Here is a 20,088-nt window from a genome sequence, read left to right as displayed (position 1 = left end):
CTTTCTTTAACTTTGAAAAATCAAAGGAGTTCATGTTTTCCTCTGGGGTGGTGGTTCAGACTTTAGCAACATTTTCTGAAAAACAGTTAGCTAGATCTAATGAATTTGGAGCGAGGGTTTACCCAACTGTAGTGTCTTAGGAGTGTTCAGTTTGGCTATTGTTTTGAATAAATCACTTGATTTGTTTTTAGTGATAGCTGTACACTCAAACTTCCTGTTTGCCTTCTTGTATAGAATTATATATTTTATTTCTGGCCCATAGCCATTCCCCCCAAATTAACCCATGCTGAGTTATCTTACATGGCACTGATTTCCAGCTACAGTATTCACCATATATACTTATTAAATGTATAGAACTCTTTATTTCCCATAGCATGGACATAATCTATTAGGACCGTAGAGCGCTTTAAAGAGAAGCTGGTATGTTTGTGTTCTTACATTTTGAATGATTACTGCAGGTTGCATTTAGACAGGTGATTGGAATAAATAAAAAGTATAAAGTAAGAAAAGAAGTGTACAGTGTGAAAGTGGCATTATAAGAGAGATGGGCCTAGAAACATTTAGGAGGAAATGAAGAAATAAATTGTGAAGAAGAATGTATCTTTCAGTTCCTATGATAAGAGATGTGGTCTATTGGCTAAGCCGATAATTCTGGAATACAATAACCTGTTTTTTATTGCAGGATCGGAAATTGGCCAAAACTTTTCTTAACAGATCACTTAAATCATCTTGGGCTTAAAATCTGTACCTTCATTACATCTAATTATGTGCTTTAGATGTAAAAATCTCACTTGATCCGAACAATTTTGTATTGTCACCCAGCCACTTAATGTTCTGCACTCCGATACTTGCCAGCAAGGTTTTCTCTATGTAAACACAAATACAGAAAAGTGCCAGGACACCACTGATCTGACTGAAGTACAAGGGTGGTATGGTTTAAGGCACTCTTTCTTACGCGTACATGTAAAAATGGGATATGAAGTGGTTCTGAACTCCTTCATCCTTTATCACTTTTGTGATTCTTGTGCTGGTTCAATGTGGAGCATCACATCTTACACAACTCTCTACTGGACCAGCACAGTTGTGTAGTTTCCAATAATCAGTAAGAACTGCGCAATTGTGCACAGAATAAAATTTGGGACGGTGCCAGACTGATTTTGTGCAACCCGCAGGATACTTTATCGCATAGATCAGCTTGCTCACAGTGCCACCGTTAGCCTCCCTAAACCTAGACAGAGAGCAAACACTTTTGCAAACTATGGAACATGGCAACCCTGTTCCCTCGGGAACCGTGGTGCCAGACCCAGGAACTTTCACTCATGCTCTCTTTTGTGCAGAGGAAGATACAAAGATGACACAAAGGGACGTTTTCAAATGTTATTGAACCAACGTGATTCTTGTATAGAATACATGAGCTGCAATGATCAATAGACAGAAGCAGATGGAAGTTACAAGAAGTATCAAGACAGTGAACAATACCAAACGGTCCACCATTGTGCTGAAACAAGGCATATATGCAAGCATATGAAATAACATAACAATTATTGCTTCTGGCATACTCCTACTAAGAGGACACTAACCTGCGTGTCTAGGGTGTATGTTATGTTCTGCCAAGAATCCCCTCAGTGGATGATCTAAGCGCATTACCTGGTGGGTAAGAATGTAGGACCCAGTCTTGGTCACGAGCTAGACATCCCTCAGGGAGAGGTTAGTCAGCTGCTGAGTAAACGCGTCAGCCTGTAGAGACCTCTCAATGTCAGCAGAAGATCCCTCCTCTGACTATACCCAGAAACACATGTTTATTTATTGAAAAAGGCATCCTTGCCTTGGGCTGAGATTGTGATCAGGCTGCCATTGTTTGTGTGCTACAGATAAAATAATAAACACATTTGCACAACGTACGTGCTCGCCTTCCTTGTGCATAGTGTCAGGACAATGCTAAAGTGTTCTTGTGATGTTGACCTTATAAGCAAGGGCGGTGTTTCCAAGAAACTGACCCAAAGTGTCACAAAGTGTCACAAATGCAAATGTGTGTCAAACGACGATGTAAAAGGTGAAGGCAAATTTAGGAAAGCCCTGTGCTCTTATAAAATGGCCATGTTTCCTTCAAGGCCTAACCGGGACATATGACAGCACTGCGACACAAAGGGAGGGATTTGAGAGAAGATTTTAATTCAAAGGCGTCCCGGGATCTTTCTCTATTTGGCCAATTCCGACAAGGCGTGCTACTGACAACTTGGTATTTTCAGTGAAAATCTTTAGACAGCCAAGGCTTCCATAAATCTAAGATGGGTATGAAGTAACCAAGGTGTTACATGGATACACTGATGACAGAAGTTGAATCTGAAAATATCAAAAAACCCAAGCTAAGCTACAACCTAATCAAACCTGTTACTGAACTCACAACCCAACTTAAAACATAGGATAAGTACAATAAACCCTTAAAATACTTGTTTGGCAGTTTTTGAAAAGCAGAGTGTTTTACAAGGGGCGAACGTCGATTGGTAAGCATTGAGATTTGAGCCAAGAGTGCCCTCCATGCTGAAAGGATTGAAGCCGCATCACCAATGGCATGAAAGATGAAAGAAGGGTGTTGGTGAGGTGGCTTGGTTTCCAGGACAGTCAGTGTTGGGTGATTCTGTCTGGCTGAACTCAGCAGATCTAATAAGTATCAGTTTGGACTAATTTGAGCCAGGGAAGTGGCAGAGACTGCACACTCTTGGTATGGCCTGTTCCATTAATAACATAGCAGCCAAGGCAGAAAGAGCAGAGAGGAGCAATTGCTTCCAATGTGTTATGTTAGAGTCTACTCAGAGTTTCTCAGTGCTGGGAAGCGAATGGGCAAAGCCTTGCCTACACACAGACTGTAACTACAGCACAAAAAGGTCAGAGTTTGACAGTCTTCCCAAGTCAAGATAAATTGATGTATTTGCTTAAGGATAAAGAGAATGGTGGTTAAGAGTGTAGGTTTCAGAGTGGAAAAGGCTTTAGCACCAAAGTCTGGTTTTCAGGGTTACAAAGGATCTTTTACATATTTAGGTTTGTTTTAGTCAAGACTGGTTCCCACTGGGATTTCAGAATTTCTAGCACTGCAGAGGCCTCTTGAGGATTCCATAAATATGGAACAAGTTGAGCAAGACCTCAACTTGTTTTCTTCTATTTAAAAGGGCCCGAAATCTGGAGGAAGGGAGGTGAAGAAATGACTGTCTGTCCTCGATAACAGGTATGGGTGTGCATCGTCACGCTGGTTATAATTTTGAATCAAATCAAGTGTTTGTACTCCTCCGCAGAGCGGCAACTTGGACTATGTGATGACAGCCGCGCCATTACACTTTGTTGTAATGCCTCTGAGAGAGCGCAATTTGAGTAAAATGTATAAGTACACCATATTTACATGTAAGATGCATGAATTTAGTTAAAGCACATAAGAGTGTCGAAAATATAGAATGCACATACTCACGAGTGTTTAATCAATATAGAATGCATATTTTAGAGTGTGAAGCTAATGTAGTAATGTTTAGAAAAGTTAGAATGCTGTTAGACTCCATGTTATGTGGCTGTTGCAGAAGAGAATGTAATGCTGCCAAACGTAGAAATGTGCAGGCCTCATGGCAATGTATGAAGAACGAAAACGTGCCTTTACAGTTTCACATAATATGGATTACTATTATTCAGAATATTATTGATCATACCTTAAAGTTATGTTTTATAGAAGTGTTTCATATAATCAGAGTGTAATAGGTTAGAATTGTTTTAGGCTAAGAAATAAAGGTTCACAGAGTGCAGGCCTGTTGCAAGTAATTTAGTAGGCCTGGAAAGATAAAGTTGTTTCTTTGATCTGCATGTGCTAGTTAAAATCGGGTCTCGTTAAGCATAAATTGCAGACCACGTTCGAAGTTTTACGACTTGGAAGATAAGCTGGAGGTCGGAATTTGAGGCCCAATTCATGGGTGTCTGTTTGCAGGTGTGAGGGGGTTCCAATCAAGAGAGTGATGAATAGAGCTCTGTTCTGGGAGACAGGCACAGGCCTGGAGGAGGCTTCAGGAATTTCCTGGGGGTTACCGGCGTGCCGAGAAGAAGCCTGAGAAGCAAGGTCAACGCTAACAAGAAGCCCAGAGGAGTATCAGCATGGAAAAAGCCAGAACCAACACCACGTGAGAAGTGTACGTGAGGGGCGTCTCTGAGGGGCGTTTTCAACTGTAATTGTGATTTTGTATTAGGGACAGCACCCTGGGGTGGAGTTAGAGCAGATGGCCTGAGGACCCTCAGAGAGCGGATGGGTAGGCAGAGAGGGCACAACTGCGATGCACAGATTTACAACAGGGACTAAGGGAAAGTGAGTGCACTTCTTTGGAAGTCACCACGGCTGACACCTTTTTAGGTTAAGATTCTGCTAAGTAGGGATGTCACTTAGTCTAGTGTAGGGACAGTCTAACCTGGATTTCTCTTCTTTTGTAAATGACGCTTAAGTTACAACTTGTGTCTATTCTTGCAAACTTGCTGATCTTTGAATTAGTCTTGGTGATATTCTTCTGTCGCCTAAGATCGCTTAGAGAATTCATGTTTGTATTGGTGCCAGTGTATCTCTTGAACCTTATTTTGAGATGTTTGTATCTCCAGTTATCTTTGGCTTTATAATAAAACTTTAAACTTATTCGTGGTAAGTGGTTCTTCAGAGTCGTGCCAATTATTGATTTGTTTAACCTGGTAGTGGATTGCTTTTACTCTATGACAGGCAACAAAGGTTCAGTCGACCTAAGTGGGGATTTAGATCTAGCGTAATCAGATAAGAGATCAAAAATCCCGCCGTCCCAGTTGGTAGCAGTTTAGGATGGTTGCCTTCTAGAGGAAGGTGATCTAGACGAGGTTAAGATTATCCCGAGGCCCCTAGAGATCGAGAGATGACCAGAAGAAGAATCACCTGCCGAAGAAGGTGCTGATGGTGCGAGAGAAAGCAGCAGAGTCGGTCGAGAGTGAGTATAATAAGGGTCATGCGTTGTTAGATTGAGGTGTTTTGTGTTGTATTTGTGTTGTAATGTCATGCGGAGTTGAATGCCTGTAGTGTGATTGAGGCAGGGTTGTGAGCGCGCGCAACCTGGTGAAAATCTTAAGTTCAGAGAAGAGCTTAAGTGGTTCGGGTGTATCGGACATCCAGAGTAATTGTCGACCATTGTGAAGGGGGTCATGAGGTACCATTGATCGCCCGCAGGACCGAGATAGGGGGAACGCAAGAGTGAGTGTATGGGTAACGGACGCTGGTCGGAAGTTATCATGTGTAAGTAACCTATCAGTTAAGACGACTGTCTGGACGTTCGCGGAAAGACATTTCGTCAGTTAAGGTGACAATTACAGTTAGACTGTGGACGTACAGTCAAGAAAAGTGATCGCTTGGTCGGAAGTAATCATTTTTCAGAGTATGAATGGGACGCATGCATGACCGGGAGACGAGCTGAGAAAGGAGGGGAACTGCTGCGAGAGGGAGACGAGTGACGTCAGAGAGAGCCGCGCTGGGATACGCCGGTTGGTGTGAAGCCGCGCTGTGATAGGCCAGTCAGCAAGAATCGCGCTGGGATTGGTGGATTGTCATCAGGAAGTAAACAAACGCAGGGAATTAAGGAAAATTGTAGATTTTGATCATGAAGTGTTTGAAATGCTTGAGAGCGATCTTTAAGAGAGAAAGGAGAGAATCTTATGACGGTGAAGAGGCCCCGCCAGAGGGTACACCAGCTCATTATATGGCTACGAATGTTGGGTTGCATACCATACTGTGGATTTCTAATTGGAGTAAGATTACAGAAGGGAACGAGGAACTGACTTTTCCGAAATACGGAACGTTTAGATTAGAAGTGTTGCACCAGTTAAAAGCAGTTATGTCCTCGATGAGACCTCTGCCCAGACCAACACAGTTCGAAGCCCTTAATGCGTGGATTAGGGCGGCGCATGACAGGAACCAGAACAGGCGTCAAGAAAGAGTGAGACGATCGGTAAGAGCAGTGCAGGATGCAAAATGGGACGAGGAAGCCAAGAAATGGAGAGTGCAGACTATTGAAGTAGATAAATTGTACCCAGTGATAGAAGTTACAGGAGATAAAAGAACACCAGAAGAGGATGATGAGAGCGAGACAGAGGATAGCCTGGTAAATAGGTTGCTAATGGATAGACCGCCTCCGTACAATAGAGAGATGGAAGGTGCTGAGCTCCCAAGGGAAAATAGGGTTGGCATAGGGGAGTATAGACCACTCCCTATAACAGACTGGGAACCCACCAAATGTGAGGAAACACCTCAACCTAGTCCAGTACAGAGAGTAGTCGGAAGGTTCGTGGTACAAAAGGTGCCAGAAACGGAGCGTGCTAAGTCCTATCAATTGCCAGACGCTCTTCAAGTACCTGTTACCATAGGCCCTATAGTATCGATTTATGACCCAGAGAAAGCACGAGAGGAGGAACAGGTAGGACTAGACAGAGAGAGAGCAGAAATGGAAAGAAGGAACAATATGACCAATGCCCGAAGGCAGTTGCCAGGACCAAGAGATCGGAGCACCCCATTAAATTCAGCAGTGGATCCCATAATAGATCAGGGGGGTCCGAGAGGACCGATGGATCTAAGGGGACCACGGCCGAAGTCCTTTAAGGAGTTGAGGGCTGACCTGAGAGAGTGGGATGCTAACACGGGAACTCAGAGTAACAGGTCAGGAGCGGAAGCTGAATGGGGAAGTCGAGGTGATGGAACATTGTCTCACTGTGGGGCTAGTGAAAGCGGTCAGGAGTGCGATGACAAAAGTCAGGAGAGTAGAGGAGCTACACGTCATTTCCATAATGGAAATGGACAGGAGCAAGAAGATAGAAGTGCAGAGTGTGGAAGGGCGTCTCGTCTCATTCACAGTGAGGGAGACTGAAGGACGCAAGAATACAGAGACAGCTTTAAGTGCACTCACCATGCACCTGGCGATAGTAGACAACACTGGGATCGCGGGAACATGGGGAGTTGCGAAGGGTCTTACCATGTGTTGAGTGATACTAGACAGCAAGGGAATTGCGAAAGCATGGGGAACAATGGAGGGTCTTATCATGCAGTTAGAGAGACCAAGCAGAATGGACAGAGTGGGACCGTGGGGAATAGAGCATTGTTTCACCACACACCAAGAGGGGATGGAACTGCGTGGGATATGGAGAGATGGGAACATGGAAGGACTCCCCATAACTCGCCTGAGCCCAGGCGTAGGGCTCGGAGCTGGGATGGGAGAGATGTCAATGGACTCTCTAGGGATAACACACTGAACGCTGAGATAAAGGCAAGAAGACTCGATGTAACCAGTTTAAAATCTGATTTGGATGAGATAATAGATGGCATGTTGCCTTTGGAAAGGATTGACATGTACGAGCAAGACGAGGTGCTGTTTATAGCAAAGGATATTACTCGGAAGGCGAGAGCAGTACACGAGAAATTATCTGAATTGGCAGACAAGTATATGGTAGACTTGTCGAGAACAAAGGCATTACAGGGTAACCATAGGTTGCATTATTCAGATCAGGACCTGGATGAGAGGAGGACAATCGGATTAAAAACACACACACATAAGGGAACTGATCACAGGAATAAGGACATGGAGGGATCTGGATAAATGGGAAGAAAGGTGGTCCAAGAAAGGGACTGCCAGGCGAAGCACAATTGTGATGTCCCCGGAGGGAGGGCTACAAAGGATGGAAGCATACCCTTTACGAGAAATAGCGAATGGGAGCTATGTGCATGTGCCCTGGAGTAGGGGAGATTTAGCTGCATTTACCAATTCCTTTCCTAAGCTGAGAGAAAATCCAGTGGAGTGGTACAAACAGGTAGAGAGGTTTGTAAAAATCTCTAAAGTACTGTGGATTGATTTGAACACCCTATTTGATATTGTAGTCCCAGGAGACTTGTGGACAGCATGTAAGGTAAGTGTCGAATGGCCCACATCAGAACCAGAGAGAGATGCTCATACTAATGGACCGTCAGAAAGAGTAATGGAGAAATATGAAAGGGTAATGACATGGCTGAAAGAGAAGGTGCCACCGCAGGATATAGATTGGGTGAAAATAGACCGAACTAGGCAGGAACCCAAGGAGACAGTCCATGAATATTATGAGCGGTTGCTGAAAACATTCAAACAATACAGTGGACTAGACGTAATGGATCCCAAAGACATAGGACAGTTTGTGTCGAAATTCGTTTTGGGATTGAGACCCGATATTGGTTTGATGATTCAGCAACATTTAATTTGCTAGCAAAACAAACCATTAGATGAAATTTTGAGATATGCAAGGTATTGCAGTGATGAAATAGATTCAAAAGCAAAAAAACTTAAGGAGAAGCTGATGTTGGTTCAGATGCAGTCGGCTGGAAAGGGTGGACAGCAGCAACAGGGAACAGGGACCATGGGAAGGAGACCAAATAATCAGAATAGGGACAACGAGGAAAATCCGAGACCTAGAGTAGACCTGGCTACCGTGAAAAAGACGAAAAAGTGTCACCAGTGTCACCAGGTGGGACATTGGAAACACGAGTGTCCCTATAATCCTGAAAATGGAGAACTGGAAATAGAGGAGGAAGAAGTTCAGACCATTCCAGTAAAGGGGATGACAATACCCAAGGGTAAGGTGGTCAAAGGGGGGACCTTGGCTCCTCAAGCCCAGTTCCCTCAACCACCCAAGATTGCGACAGGGGGAAAGACCTATAGACAGATGCCTCTTTTTGTAGGAGGAGAAGAGTGTTACTATGTTGATCCTTTAACTGGACAGCGGGTGAGTAGAGAGGAGGACTGTACCCTCGGGGCAGTTCTAGAGGTGGACCAAAGGGGACCGTTTGTGGAGGCCGAAGTGGCAGGGTGTCCTACGACCTTCTTGGTGGATACTGGGGCCACTCGATCAACTCAGCAGTGGTTCCGGACCTACCAATGTCGGGAGAAACCATTCAAGTGGTAGGAGTCGCAAATAGGAGAATGACTAGCCCTTTGACAGAACCAGTACTAGTTAGAATAGGGAAATACAGTGATGAACATCAGTTTGTAGTATGCAATTCTAGCTCTGTGTGTCTGTTAGGAAGAGACTTATTGTGCAAATTAAATTGCACAATATACTGCACGCCTCAGGGAGTAGAGGTACAGACTAACGACGATGATGCCACCTTTAAGGTTGCAAATTCAAAAGTATGCATAGAACTGTATCTTACCTTGACGGTGGAAGAGCTCCCTTGGGACTTAAGAGATACGGTGTCATCTGAAGTGTGGGATTTCACTGGGGAAGAGATAGGACTGATTAAAGGAGTGGAACCAGTGAAAATCATGATAAAACCAAACGTTGAATATCCAAGAGCGCCTCAATACAAATTGACTCCGGAGACGATTGCAGGAATAAAGCCCGTGATCGACTCCATGATTAAGCAGGGAATACTGAAGGAAATCGTGGGTAGTCCATGCAACTCCCCGATTATGGGTTTGCAGAAACCTAGTGGGAAATTCAGAATAGTTCAGGACCTCCGAAAGATTAATAACATAGTTGTTTCATGTTGTCCAGTGGTACCGAATCCATCAGTGATATTGTTTCAGATACCATTCCAAGCTGAGTGGTTCACAGTGATCGACCTTTGCCAGGCCTTCTTTTCAATTCCATTAGATGAGGAGAGCCAGTTTCTTTTCGCATTTAAGCTGGAAAATCGCGTATTAACATGGTGTCGTATCCCACAGGGGTATACAGAAAGCCCATCGATTTTTAACCAGCTGCTGAAGAAAAATCTTGAAAGTCTAGTACTACCACAGAACTCGGTTCTGGTTCAGTACATAGACGACCTACTTGTTGCATCAGAAACAGAGGAAGCTTGTAAAATAGACACCATCACCTTGCTGAACCATTTAGCTGAGAATGGACACAAGGTGTCTCCGAGCAAATTACAGTACTGTCTGACAGAAGTACAGTACTTGGGTCACCGAATTGAAAAAGGGAAACCGAAGGTGTCACCAGACAGGATAGAGGCGATCATGAAAATAAATTCGCCCACGACACAAAGAGAGGTCAGGATCTTCTTAGGTATGGTTGGTTATTGCCGACAGTGGATAGCTAACTTTTCCCTGAAAGCAAAACCCTTGCAAAAACTGACACACAAGGAGGTGAGTGATCCGGTACCATGGGACAAGGATTGTTTGATGGCATTTTTACAGCTGAGAGAGGACTTGTGTCGTGCTCCTGCTTTGGGGATGCCGGATTACGAAAAACCATTCTTACTTTACTGTTGCGAAAGAGAAGGTTGTGCTTTGTCAGTTCTAGCCCAAATTCATGGAAATGCCCGTAGACCAGTAGCATATTTCTCGGCTACCTTAGACCCAGTAGCCGCAGCGTTGCCCGGATGTCTCAAATCAGTTGCTGCAACAGGTGTCAGCATTGAGAGGTGTTAGAGCATAGTGATGGGACACCAATTAGTGGTGTATGTACCTCATTTTGTTGAATTGTTAATGACCAGGACCAAGACACAGCACTTGACTAATAATAGGCTCACGCGCTACGAGCAAGTCATTCTTGCTGCGGAGAACGTGACCCTTAAGAGGTGCTCTGTTTTGAATCCTGCTACTTTGATGCCACTCCCTAATGATATAGAAGACGAGGAATGTGAAGATCACGATTGCCTTGATGTGACTGAACTATGCACCAAACCGAGACCAGATATTGTGGATGAGCCGTTGACTGGCCCTGATGAAATTTTCTTTGTTGATGGCTCATGTGTAAGAGACAATATCGGTCAGTTGAGAGCAGCTTATGCTGTTTGCACCATTACTGGAGTTGTGGAAGCCGCTTGCCTGGAAGGAGTACACTCCGCTCAGATAGCTGAAATTATTGCATTGACGCGTGCCTGTTTAGCAGGTAGCAAAATTCGAGTCACCATTTACACCGACAGCCAATATGGTTTCGGGGTAGTTAATGACTATGGGCAATTGTGGTCTCAAAGAGGTTACATGACCTCCTCAGGTTCACCGATTCGAAATGGGGAATTTGTACGACTATTGTTAGAAGCATTACAAGGCCCGGCAGCAATTGCCGTTGTTAAATGTGTAGCCCATACCAAAAGGTACTGATTTTGTATCCCAGGGAAACAGATACGCAGACGAGGTCGCACGTCACTGTGCAGAACAAGGATACTCTTTCACGGAAGTGGAAGTGGGTGGGACACAGGAAAAGACAGAGTTAACAATGATGCTAGAAACTGTAGACACCTGGGATGATTTAAAAGGCATACAAGAGAATGCAACAGATTTTGAGAAAAAGACATGGGAAACTGCAGGTTGTGTAAAAAGTGAAATGGATTTGTGGATTTCAGCAGATGGAAGGGCAGTGTTACCAAATGAATTAGTGAGTCCAATGGCAAGACAGATACACGGCCCAGTACACCTAGGAAGAGATGCCATGTTGCGGGTATTTAGGCAGACTTGGTATAATCCCAAGTTTAGAGTAGCCGCAGAAGCAGTGTGTCAGCGATGCGTAACATGTCAACAATTGAATGTAGGGAAAAGGACACCAGTTACATTGAGTCACATTGGGAGGTCTGGTGGTCCTTTCAACCGGATGCAACTAGACTTTATTGAGATGCCAAAATGCAACCGCCTCAGGTATGTTCTGGTGGTTGTCTGTATATTTTCCAGATGGGTCGAAGCATACCCTACACGCAGGTGCGACACACTCACAGTAGCAAAGTTGTTGCTTAGAGAGTTAATACCACGCTTCGGGGTGCCGGCCTCTTTGGAATCAGATAGGGGAACACATTTCAACAGCGAAGTTGTGAAGATGCTTTGCTCTGCATTGAATATTGATCAGAAGTTACACTGTAGCTATCGACCCGAGGCTTCGGGAATTGTGGAGCAGATTAATGGGACGATAAAATCCCGAATTGCCAAAGTGTGTTCATCGACATCCTTAAGCTGGCCTGATGCCCTGCCATTGGTACTCATGAGTATACGTAGCACACCAGACAGGAGAACAGGTCTCTCTCCACATGAGGTTCTAATGGGGAGGGCAATGAGACTGCCATCAGTTCCAACTGCAGCTTTGTTGAATATCACAGATGATCTGATCCTGGATTATTGCAAGGGACTTTCTGATGTCATTCATTCTGTGTCTCTTCAGGTGCGGTCTGCTGAAATCCCATCGTCCAAAGACCTGTGCCACGACCTGTGCCCTGGTGATTGGGTCGTGGTCAAGAAGCACGTCAGGAAGAATTGCTTGGACGTGCGTTGGCGCGGACCCTACCAGATAATCTTAACCAAGAATACTGCCGTTAAGTGTGGAGGGCTGCCCAACTGGATACACGCCTCCCATACACTAAGAGTTCCAGCACCCCTGGAAGAAACAGCTCCTCTCTCGGATGAAAATCCAGCTGTGGACGAAGAATCAATAGAGGGGACCAGCCAAGCTGTGGGGGTCTCGGAGGAAGCTGGGAGCGTGTCAGACCAAGTGGAAGAAGGACAGGACGACAGTGAAACTGACGTGGCCACAGAAGGAGAAAGTTGCTGTGAGTACGGATCAGACACTGATCAAGCCGCAAGTGATCAAGAGTCGAGTGTGAGGACAAGAAATAGGAGAACAAGGCGTGGAGAGGCTAGTTGGCCTGAAAGGAAGAAGAGGCCGAGCTTGAAGTCAACTCCAGGAAGAACCCTTGCTCCTATATCCAAAGACTCAGACCTGGACGAAGGTGCACAGAATCAAGAAGCGGAGGGTCCAAGAAGATCAAGGAGGGTGCGTGTGCCCTGCAGAAGATACGCCACTCCTGAGTGGACCTACTTGGCAGCAGATGTCTTGTGCACGGAGATCCGGGAGGGTGAGGGAAGTGACAGTGACCAGCACTGATCCAATCATAACGTTGGAAGTGGCGTTGTTGGTACCTGGAGTTGAAGCCGAAGGGTTGCTGACACTCACTATTCCCAATCCTCCTTATCTGAGCAAAATAAGAGAACTGGTTTTGAACAGAGTGGAATTTCCGACTTTTGGCACAACGGTATCAGGGCTCGAAGAGACCATCCTTCGCTTAGAACTGTTAGAATACGTGATTAGAGCTGCTGGAACCCGGGTGATTGTAGACACCTAAAGACTTTTGTAAATAAACAAGATTGAGAAGATAACCTAGCGCCAAGTGGAAGAAGAAGAAATTTAGGGACTCTTCCATTTAGTTGACGGAGAAGGGCTAGGGTTGTCTGTTGCTATAGTTCAAAGGACTGATTTTCAAAAAGGATTGTCAGCTTCCAGGTGTAGTTCGAAAAGACTGAACAAGCAAAGAGAGACTGTTGAAGGTACAAAGAGATAAGACTTTGTGTTGGAAAAGGAACTAAAACTACACTGTCTTGAGATCATGGAGGCCGGCAACCCGAACCGTAAAGCAAAATGCATAATAGGTACACTTTTAGCGGGAGTCATTTTTCTTATAGTTTTAGTAGTTACTGTATCATACATAGTGGGACATGAAAATGAAGCGAAAGCAACAGAAGAAGCAACGGTTGTGGTAACACCGAAACCTACTACTGCTGGTAAAAAGGGGGACAATGCGAGGGAGCATTGCAACGAGTTCTGTTTGATTCAAATCATTCCTTCAATGATGGTGTTGTGATGGTGATGACCCCTAAAGGTCATCAAAGGGGGGAACTGAGAGAGCGCAATTTGAGTAAAATGTATAAGTACACCATATTTACATGTAAGATGCACGAATTTAGTTAAAGCACATAAGAGTGTCGAAAATATAGAATGCACATACTCACGAGTGTTTAATCAATATAGAATGCATATTTTAGAGTGTGAAGCTAATGTAGTAATGTTTAGAGAAGTTAGAATGCTGTTAGACTCCATGTTATGTGGCTGTTGCAGAAGAGAATGTAATGCTGCCAAACGTAGAAATGTGCAGGCCTCATGGCAATGTATGAAGAACGAAAACGTGCCTTTACAGTTTCACATAATATGGATTACTATTATTCAGAATATTATTGATCATACCTTAAAGTTATGTTTTATAGAAGTGTTTCATATAATCAGAGTGTAATAGGTTAGAATTGTTTTAGGCTAAGAAATAAAGGTTCACAGAGTGCAGGCCTGTTGCAAGTAATTTAGTAGGCCTGGAAAGATAAAGTTGTTTCTTTGATCTGCATGTGCTAGTTAAAATCGGGTCTCGTTAAGCATAAATTGCAGACCACGTTCGAAGTTTTACGACTTGGAAGATAAGCTGGAGGTCGGAATTTGGGGCCCAATTCATGGGTGTCTGTTTGCAGGTGTGAGGGGGTTCCAATCAAGAGAGTGATGAATAGAGCTCTGTTCTGGGAGACAGGCACAGGCCTGGAGGAGGCTTCAGGAATTTCCTGGGGGGTACCGGCGTGCCGAGAAGAAGCCTGAGAAGCAAGGTCAACGCTAACAAGAAGCCCAGAGGAGTATCAGTATGGAAAAAGCCAGAACCGACACCACGTGAGAAGTGTACGTGAGGGGCGTCTCTGAGGGGCGTTTTCAACTGTAATTGTGATTTTGTATTAGGGACAGCACCCTGGGGTGGAGTTAGAGCAGATGGCCTGAGGACCCTCAGAGAGCGGATGGGTAGGCAGAGAGGGCACAACTGCGATGCACAGATTTACAACAGAGACTAAGGGAAAGTGAGTGCACTTCTTTGGAAGTCACCACGGCTGACACCTTTTTAGGTTAAGATTCTGCTAAGTAGGGATGTCACTTAGTCTAGTGTAGGGACAGTCTAACCTGGATTTCTCTTCTTTTGTAAATGACGCTTAAGTTACAACTTGTGTCTATTCTTGCAAACTTGCTGATCTTTGAATTAGTCTTGGTGATATTCTTCTGTCGCCTAAGATCGTTTAGAGAATTCATGTTTGTATTGGTGCCAGTGTATCTCTTGAACCTTATTTTGAGATGTTTGTATCTCCAGTTATCTTTGGCTTTATAATAAAACTTTAAACTTATTCGTGGTAAGTGGTTCTTCAGAGTCGTGCCAATTATTGGTTTGTTTAACCTGGTAGTGGATTGCTTTTACTCTATGACAGGCAACAAAGGTTCAGTCGACCTAAGTGGGGATTTAGATCTAGCGTAATCAGATAAGAGATCAAAAATCCCGCCGTCCCACCTCCAAATAAATTTGTTTTCATAGTCACAAGGTAAAGAAGGCCTTTTTCCAAGTGGGCTCTAACAACAAGCAGCATGGTTCAACATCTTCTGCAATGGGACTTGCTTAAAGTCCCATGAAGCCGTGCCTGTAGGTGCCTACAAAATGACACAGTATTTTATTTCGCCATTTACCGAGTTTGTGGATCAGTGATTAAAAGAAAATAAAGTCGTGCAATATCAATATATATATTTTTTTGATACCATGTGGTAGGAGCACCTCAGAGGGTGCGGCTAGAGGAGGGAAGTATCCCAAAGCATGAGGGAGGGGGGACAACATGCCGGGCAAGGGTGGCGCAGATGGTGGAAAGGAACATGAAGGACACAGATGGCTGGAAGCCCTTGTGTTGTGTGGATGGGGTTCTCTATGAGGAGGTCTCAGAGACTCAACTCAGGAAGTGTATACTGTCCCCTTTGGAGTACATACACCTGTCTGTATTCCAAATACAGGAATAAACTGGTTGTCTGTAACTGAACACTGAATCTGACTTTAAATCTAGCTCTTTGGCATCTTAAAACCAGAACAGTTTGGAGGTTGTGAATCCTAGTTCAATTTCAATGGTGAGTTTTTGAGTATTTACAAACCACTGTGTTGTGCCTCCTTGCACACAGGACTGCTAAGAACCTATGACATAAATCAAAGTGTTACAGCAGAATTACAATATGTAATAATGTGGTCCGAATACACAGCATCATGGAAAAACTAAAGTTTCCAAAGCCAGCCCAGAACCTATGATCTTTCTCTTTAGTTTAACTCCATTACTTGGCCTCACTGTTACCCGGATGGTACCACCCGTGGAGTGGTATCTCGGACTTAGAAATTGTTAAAAACTTCTCATTTGGTTTGATATTCGTCATTGTACCTGCCCTGTATTTCCTGTATACAAACAGAAGTATATCTGGTTACAGGAGCACTGTGTAACACTCAAATAGAATTCACGACCCTCTACCATCTCTTGGTTTAAGCCTTCATTACCCAGCGTATCACTCATTGGAGACTAAAAACACCGTAAAGAAGTAACCAGGGGCCCGATGGGCAAAATGCACAGCAACTCACTTCCAAACAGAGATGTAAACTGTGTACACAGAAGAGGTAAAAAAAAAATCACCCGCCTATTAAATATTAATTATGAAGGTCGCTATTTGCAACTCCCTGAAATTTTCTGCCAATTACGAAGTGGGGATCCACAGGGGACAGAAGATCTTTATTCCCAAACTAAAACCTTTATAATAATTTTTTTTTTAAAAAACACAACAGCTTAAAGGGACAGGTGCTTCCTTTTTCAAAAAAGTTTTTGATTTGAAGGACTTCTGGGGAAAAGGGGTGGAAATATGCAGAGGTTCCTTGGACGACAGCCTACTCGCTTGAGGTCACCCAACACAATTCATGAAAGGGGAACCCTTCCCACAGAGGCAGTTTTCCCTTTGAGAACCACAAACCACCCAGTCTAAGGTCTTGGTGTCTAAGCAATGGTTTGTGACCGCAGTTGAACCCACTGATTTCTGCAAGGGAAGCTTATAACCAGCAGTGAATGACGCCTTCAGCTGCCCTCCTAATTGTGATTGGAAATGAGTCGCATAAACCATTTTCTGACATGCACAAGGAGGTTTCTACATCCCAAAACACTCTTTTGCAGTTGCAAATGCTGTGATTGTGTTAAACACATTGATTGCAACCCTAAAATAGTTTTGTACAGTACACCCCTGGCTATGTCACTGGAGCGCAGTATTGCCGGAGGCCACGGGACGCCAATGTTAAACAACGGATTGCCACAAAACCGTGAGAAAAGGCTGTAAAGGGGTAAACACAGTCAGAGACTCTTAGATAGGTACAGCACACTACATACCCCTTGTTTGACCATGCAGGTAACCAAATCCAGAGCCAGAAAGATCTACAGATCAAAACACAAAGGAATTCACACCTGAGTTCACGCAAATGACCCATGGCACAGACCACATACAAATACATAGCTTTGACTTCAATAGACTGTATCCCAAACCTCTGGCCACCAAGAAACCCAGAATTCATATCAGAGGTACCCAACAGCTCGGGCTACGCAGATTCCCATAGTTTGGGCTATATGGCTGCCCAGACCACAGAGGTGACCCAGCCTCACAGGTACCCGCTCCTATTACCACAGCACGGGTCTGACAGGCTCTGAGATCACGGGTTACATTCACAAGCACTAGGATGTTTATATAAAGCAGGTGGTCCCAACACCAAAGTTAGTGGTTCACCATGAGACAAGATATCCTGGTACGCTTACAGCCACTGCTTCAGTGGCACTCGAATGTCATCCCTGTGCACTGGTGGCCCATAATTCATGCTCGAATAAATAACCTGGTACATACTCTGGACTCTCTCAGCAATGAGCGTCACCTGGCCCTGGGTACTATCTGCTCACTTACCCAGCCTTCACCACACCACAATACAACCATTCATCCGAGCTCCCATCCCATCGCAGACTTCCATTGGTACTGCCCAGGCTTCTTGTTGTGTCTCCCTGACACCTTTACCCCTGGGGCTTGCTAGTTTAGCATCCCTAAAACTACCCAGCCCTCCCCGGTGGAGTCCCTGGTGACGCTTCCTGCCGCCATGCCAGCCACATGCTTGCACCTGCCACCATCACGGAGCTGTTCCTAGCACCAGCACACAGCTCCTCTATAGCGCCTTCATTGGTGTTTGAAATAGTCCTTCTCTGCATTGGCACTATACCCAGACTCTTCCCATGACTCTTTGAGGCTCTTCACTGGAAGAATCAAGGTGCACTCACAAGCACCACTTCGCAGCTCTCCCTATCACAATACTCTGCACTGGCATCTTCATCGGACTCTCCCTTGGCATCACCAAACGCTCCCAAGCACCAGGTCATGGTTTTGCACCGGCGTCATCACACGACCTTCCCTCATCATTATTGTCGGTTCTACCCTAGCTCCATCCTCACCCAAACACCAGTGACTGGCTCTACGCTCCATGGCTCTCCCCTGACTCTATGACCATGCACGACTTTCTGGCTCTCCCGCCGTGGCCCTCCCCTGACACCATCACCACCCAAGACTGCTCCACTCTACAACGTCACCCCCCCCCCCCTGCACTGACGCAATACTCGGAGTTACCGGTCTACTGACATTGACTCTACCCTGGTGCCACCAGTGTGCACACCCAGGCACCATTACCTGTCACCATCGTCTCGCTTTTCACAGCACACTCACCCACCTGTGCTGTCCCCTGGTGCCCTCACGTGCACACCCAGGCAGGCATCACTAGCTACTTCTACTTGTCACTATCATCTTCCCACTCTTCACAGCCCCCGCCTCTCCCCTGGCGCCTCCACCTTGGTCTCCCCCCCCCCCCCCCTGGGACCCTCACTGTGCACATCCAGGTACCACTACCTGTCTCTCCCTGTCACCATCAGCATCCAACTCGTCACAGCAAACTCACTCACTCACTCAATCACCCCTCTCTGCTTCCACCATCCCCCTCTTAGCATAATCACCCCCCCCTCTGCTCTCCCCTGGCGCCCCCACCTTGGTCTCTCCCCCTGGGACCCTCACTGTGCACACCCAGGCACTACTACCGGTCTCTCCCTGTCACTACCATCACCATTCCACTCTTCACTGCACACGCCCCTCACTGCCACCATCATCATCACACCGCTGGCCTCCCCCTGGGACCTTCACTGTGCACACCCCCAGGGACCACAATCTGCCTGTCACCATCCCACTCTTCACTGCACACACCCCTGACTGCCACCATCATCATCATCATCACCCCCCTGAGCTCTCCCCTGGCGCCTCCACCTTGGTCTCCCCCTGGGACCCTCTATGTGCACACCCAGGCACAACTACCTGCCTCTCACTGTCACTGCCATCACCACCCCGCTCTTCACAGCGCACACCCCTGACTGCCACCATCATCATCACCCCGCGCTTCGTGGCACAATCACCCCCTGTGCCCTCCCCTGGGACCACTGTGCCCTCCTCCTGCTCACGTCTCCCCCGCTCGGAGCCTCCGCCCCCGGAGCCTGCAGCTCAGCCCCGGCTGGGCCCCCCCTGTCCCCGGTGCCCCCTCCCCGGGTCTCAGCCCCCCTCCCCGTGCCCCGGGCCTGGTCCTCCCCGCTCACCTGCGGCCTCGCGTGCTCCCCGTGCCCGCCGCGGCTGGGCGCCGACGCCGTCTGCTGCCCGCCGCTGCCAGCCCCGCTCCCGCTCCGCCCCGCCGCTGCCGGAAGCGACGGCTGCCCGGCTCCCGTGCCAGCTTCCGGGCCTGCGCGGCGGCGGCTCTCCGGCCCGGCCCCCGCCCGCCCCCGAGGGAGGCGCAGAGCCCGGGCCCAGGTGCGCGAGGCCGGTAGGCGCGGGGGCTGAGGGGAATCACCAGCGACTGGGGCGAATCACTAGCGTTTCACCAGAGCCTACGGGGAATCACTAGCATTTCATTAGGAACCAGGGCGAATCACTACCATTGCACTAGGACGAATCACCAATATTTCACCAGGGACTGGGGCGAATCACTAGCATTTCACATGGGAATATGGTGAATCACTAGCATTTCAACAGACTATGGGAGTCACTAGCATTTCACCAGGGATTGGGAAATCACTAGCATTTCACCAGGAACAGGGGTGACTCACTAGCATCTTAACAGAGACAATGGTGAATCACTAGCATTTCACTAGGGCGAATCACCAATATTTTCACTAGGGCGAATCACCAATATTTCACTAGGGCGAATTACCAATATTTCACTAGGGCGAATTAGTAACATTTCACCAGGGACTAGGGCGAATCACTAGCATTTCACCAGAGACTATGGTTAATCACCAGCATTTCACTAGGGCGAATCACCAATATTTCACTAGGGTGAATCACCAATATTTCACTAGGGCGAATTAGTAACATTTCACCAGGGACTAGGGCAAATCACTAGCATTTCAC

At 46.2% G+C, this 20,088-nt stretch overlaps 1 protein-coding gene across 2 annotated transcripts in view; it reads right to left on the bottom strand.

Moving 5' to 3' along the window:
• ZBTB43 (zinc finger and BTB domain containing 43) overlaps positions 1-19,398 on the bottom strand; it is a 97,071-nt gene extending 77,673 nt beyond the window's left edge. For both annotated transcript variants that reach the window (XM_086924711.1, XM_086924712.1), the window contains exon 1: positions 19,281-19,398. The gene's annotated coding sequence lies outside the window, so the exon portion shown is untranslated. The remainder of the gene's footprint in view (positions 1-19,280) is intronic.
• Between the last annotated feature and the right edge of the window lie 690 nt (positions 19,399-20,088).

The sequence above is a fragment of the Lissotriton vulgaris genome, chromosome 5 (genome assembly GCF_964263255.1).
Source record: "Lissotriton vulgaris chromosome 5, aLisVul1.2, whole genome shotgun sequence".
Lineage (NCBI taxonomy): Eukaryota > Metazoa > Chordata > Amphibia > Caudata > Salamandridae > Lissotriton > Lissotriton vulgaris.
Note: the sequence above shows the minus strand (reverse complement) of the source record. Positions and strands in the feature narration are given on the sequence as shown.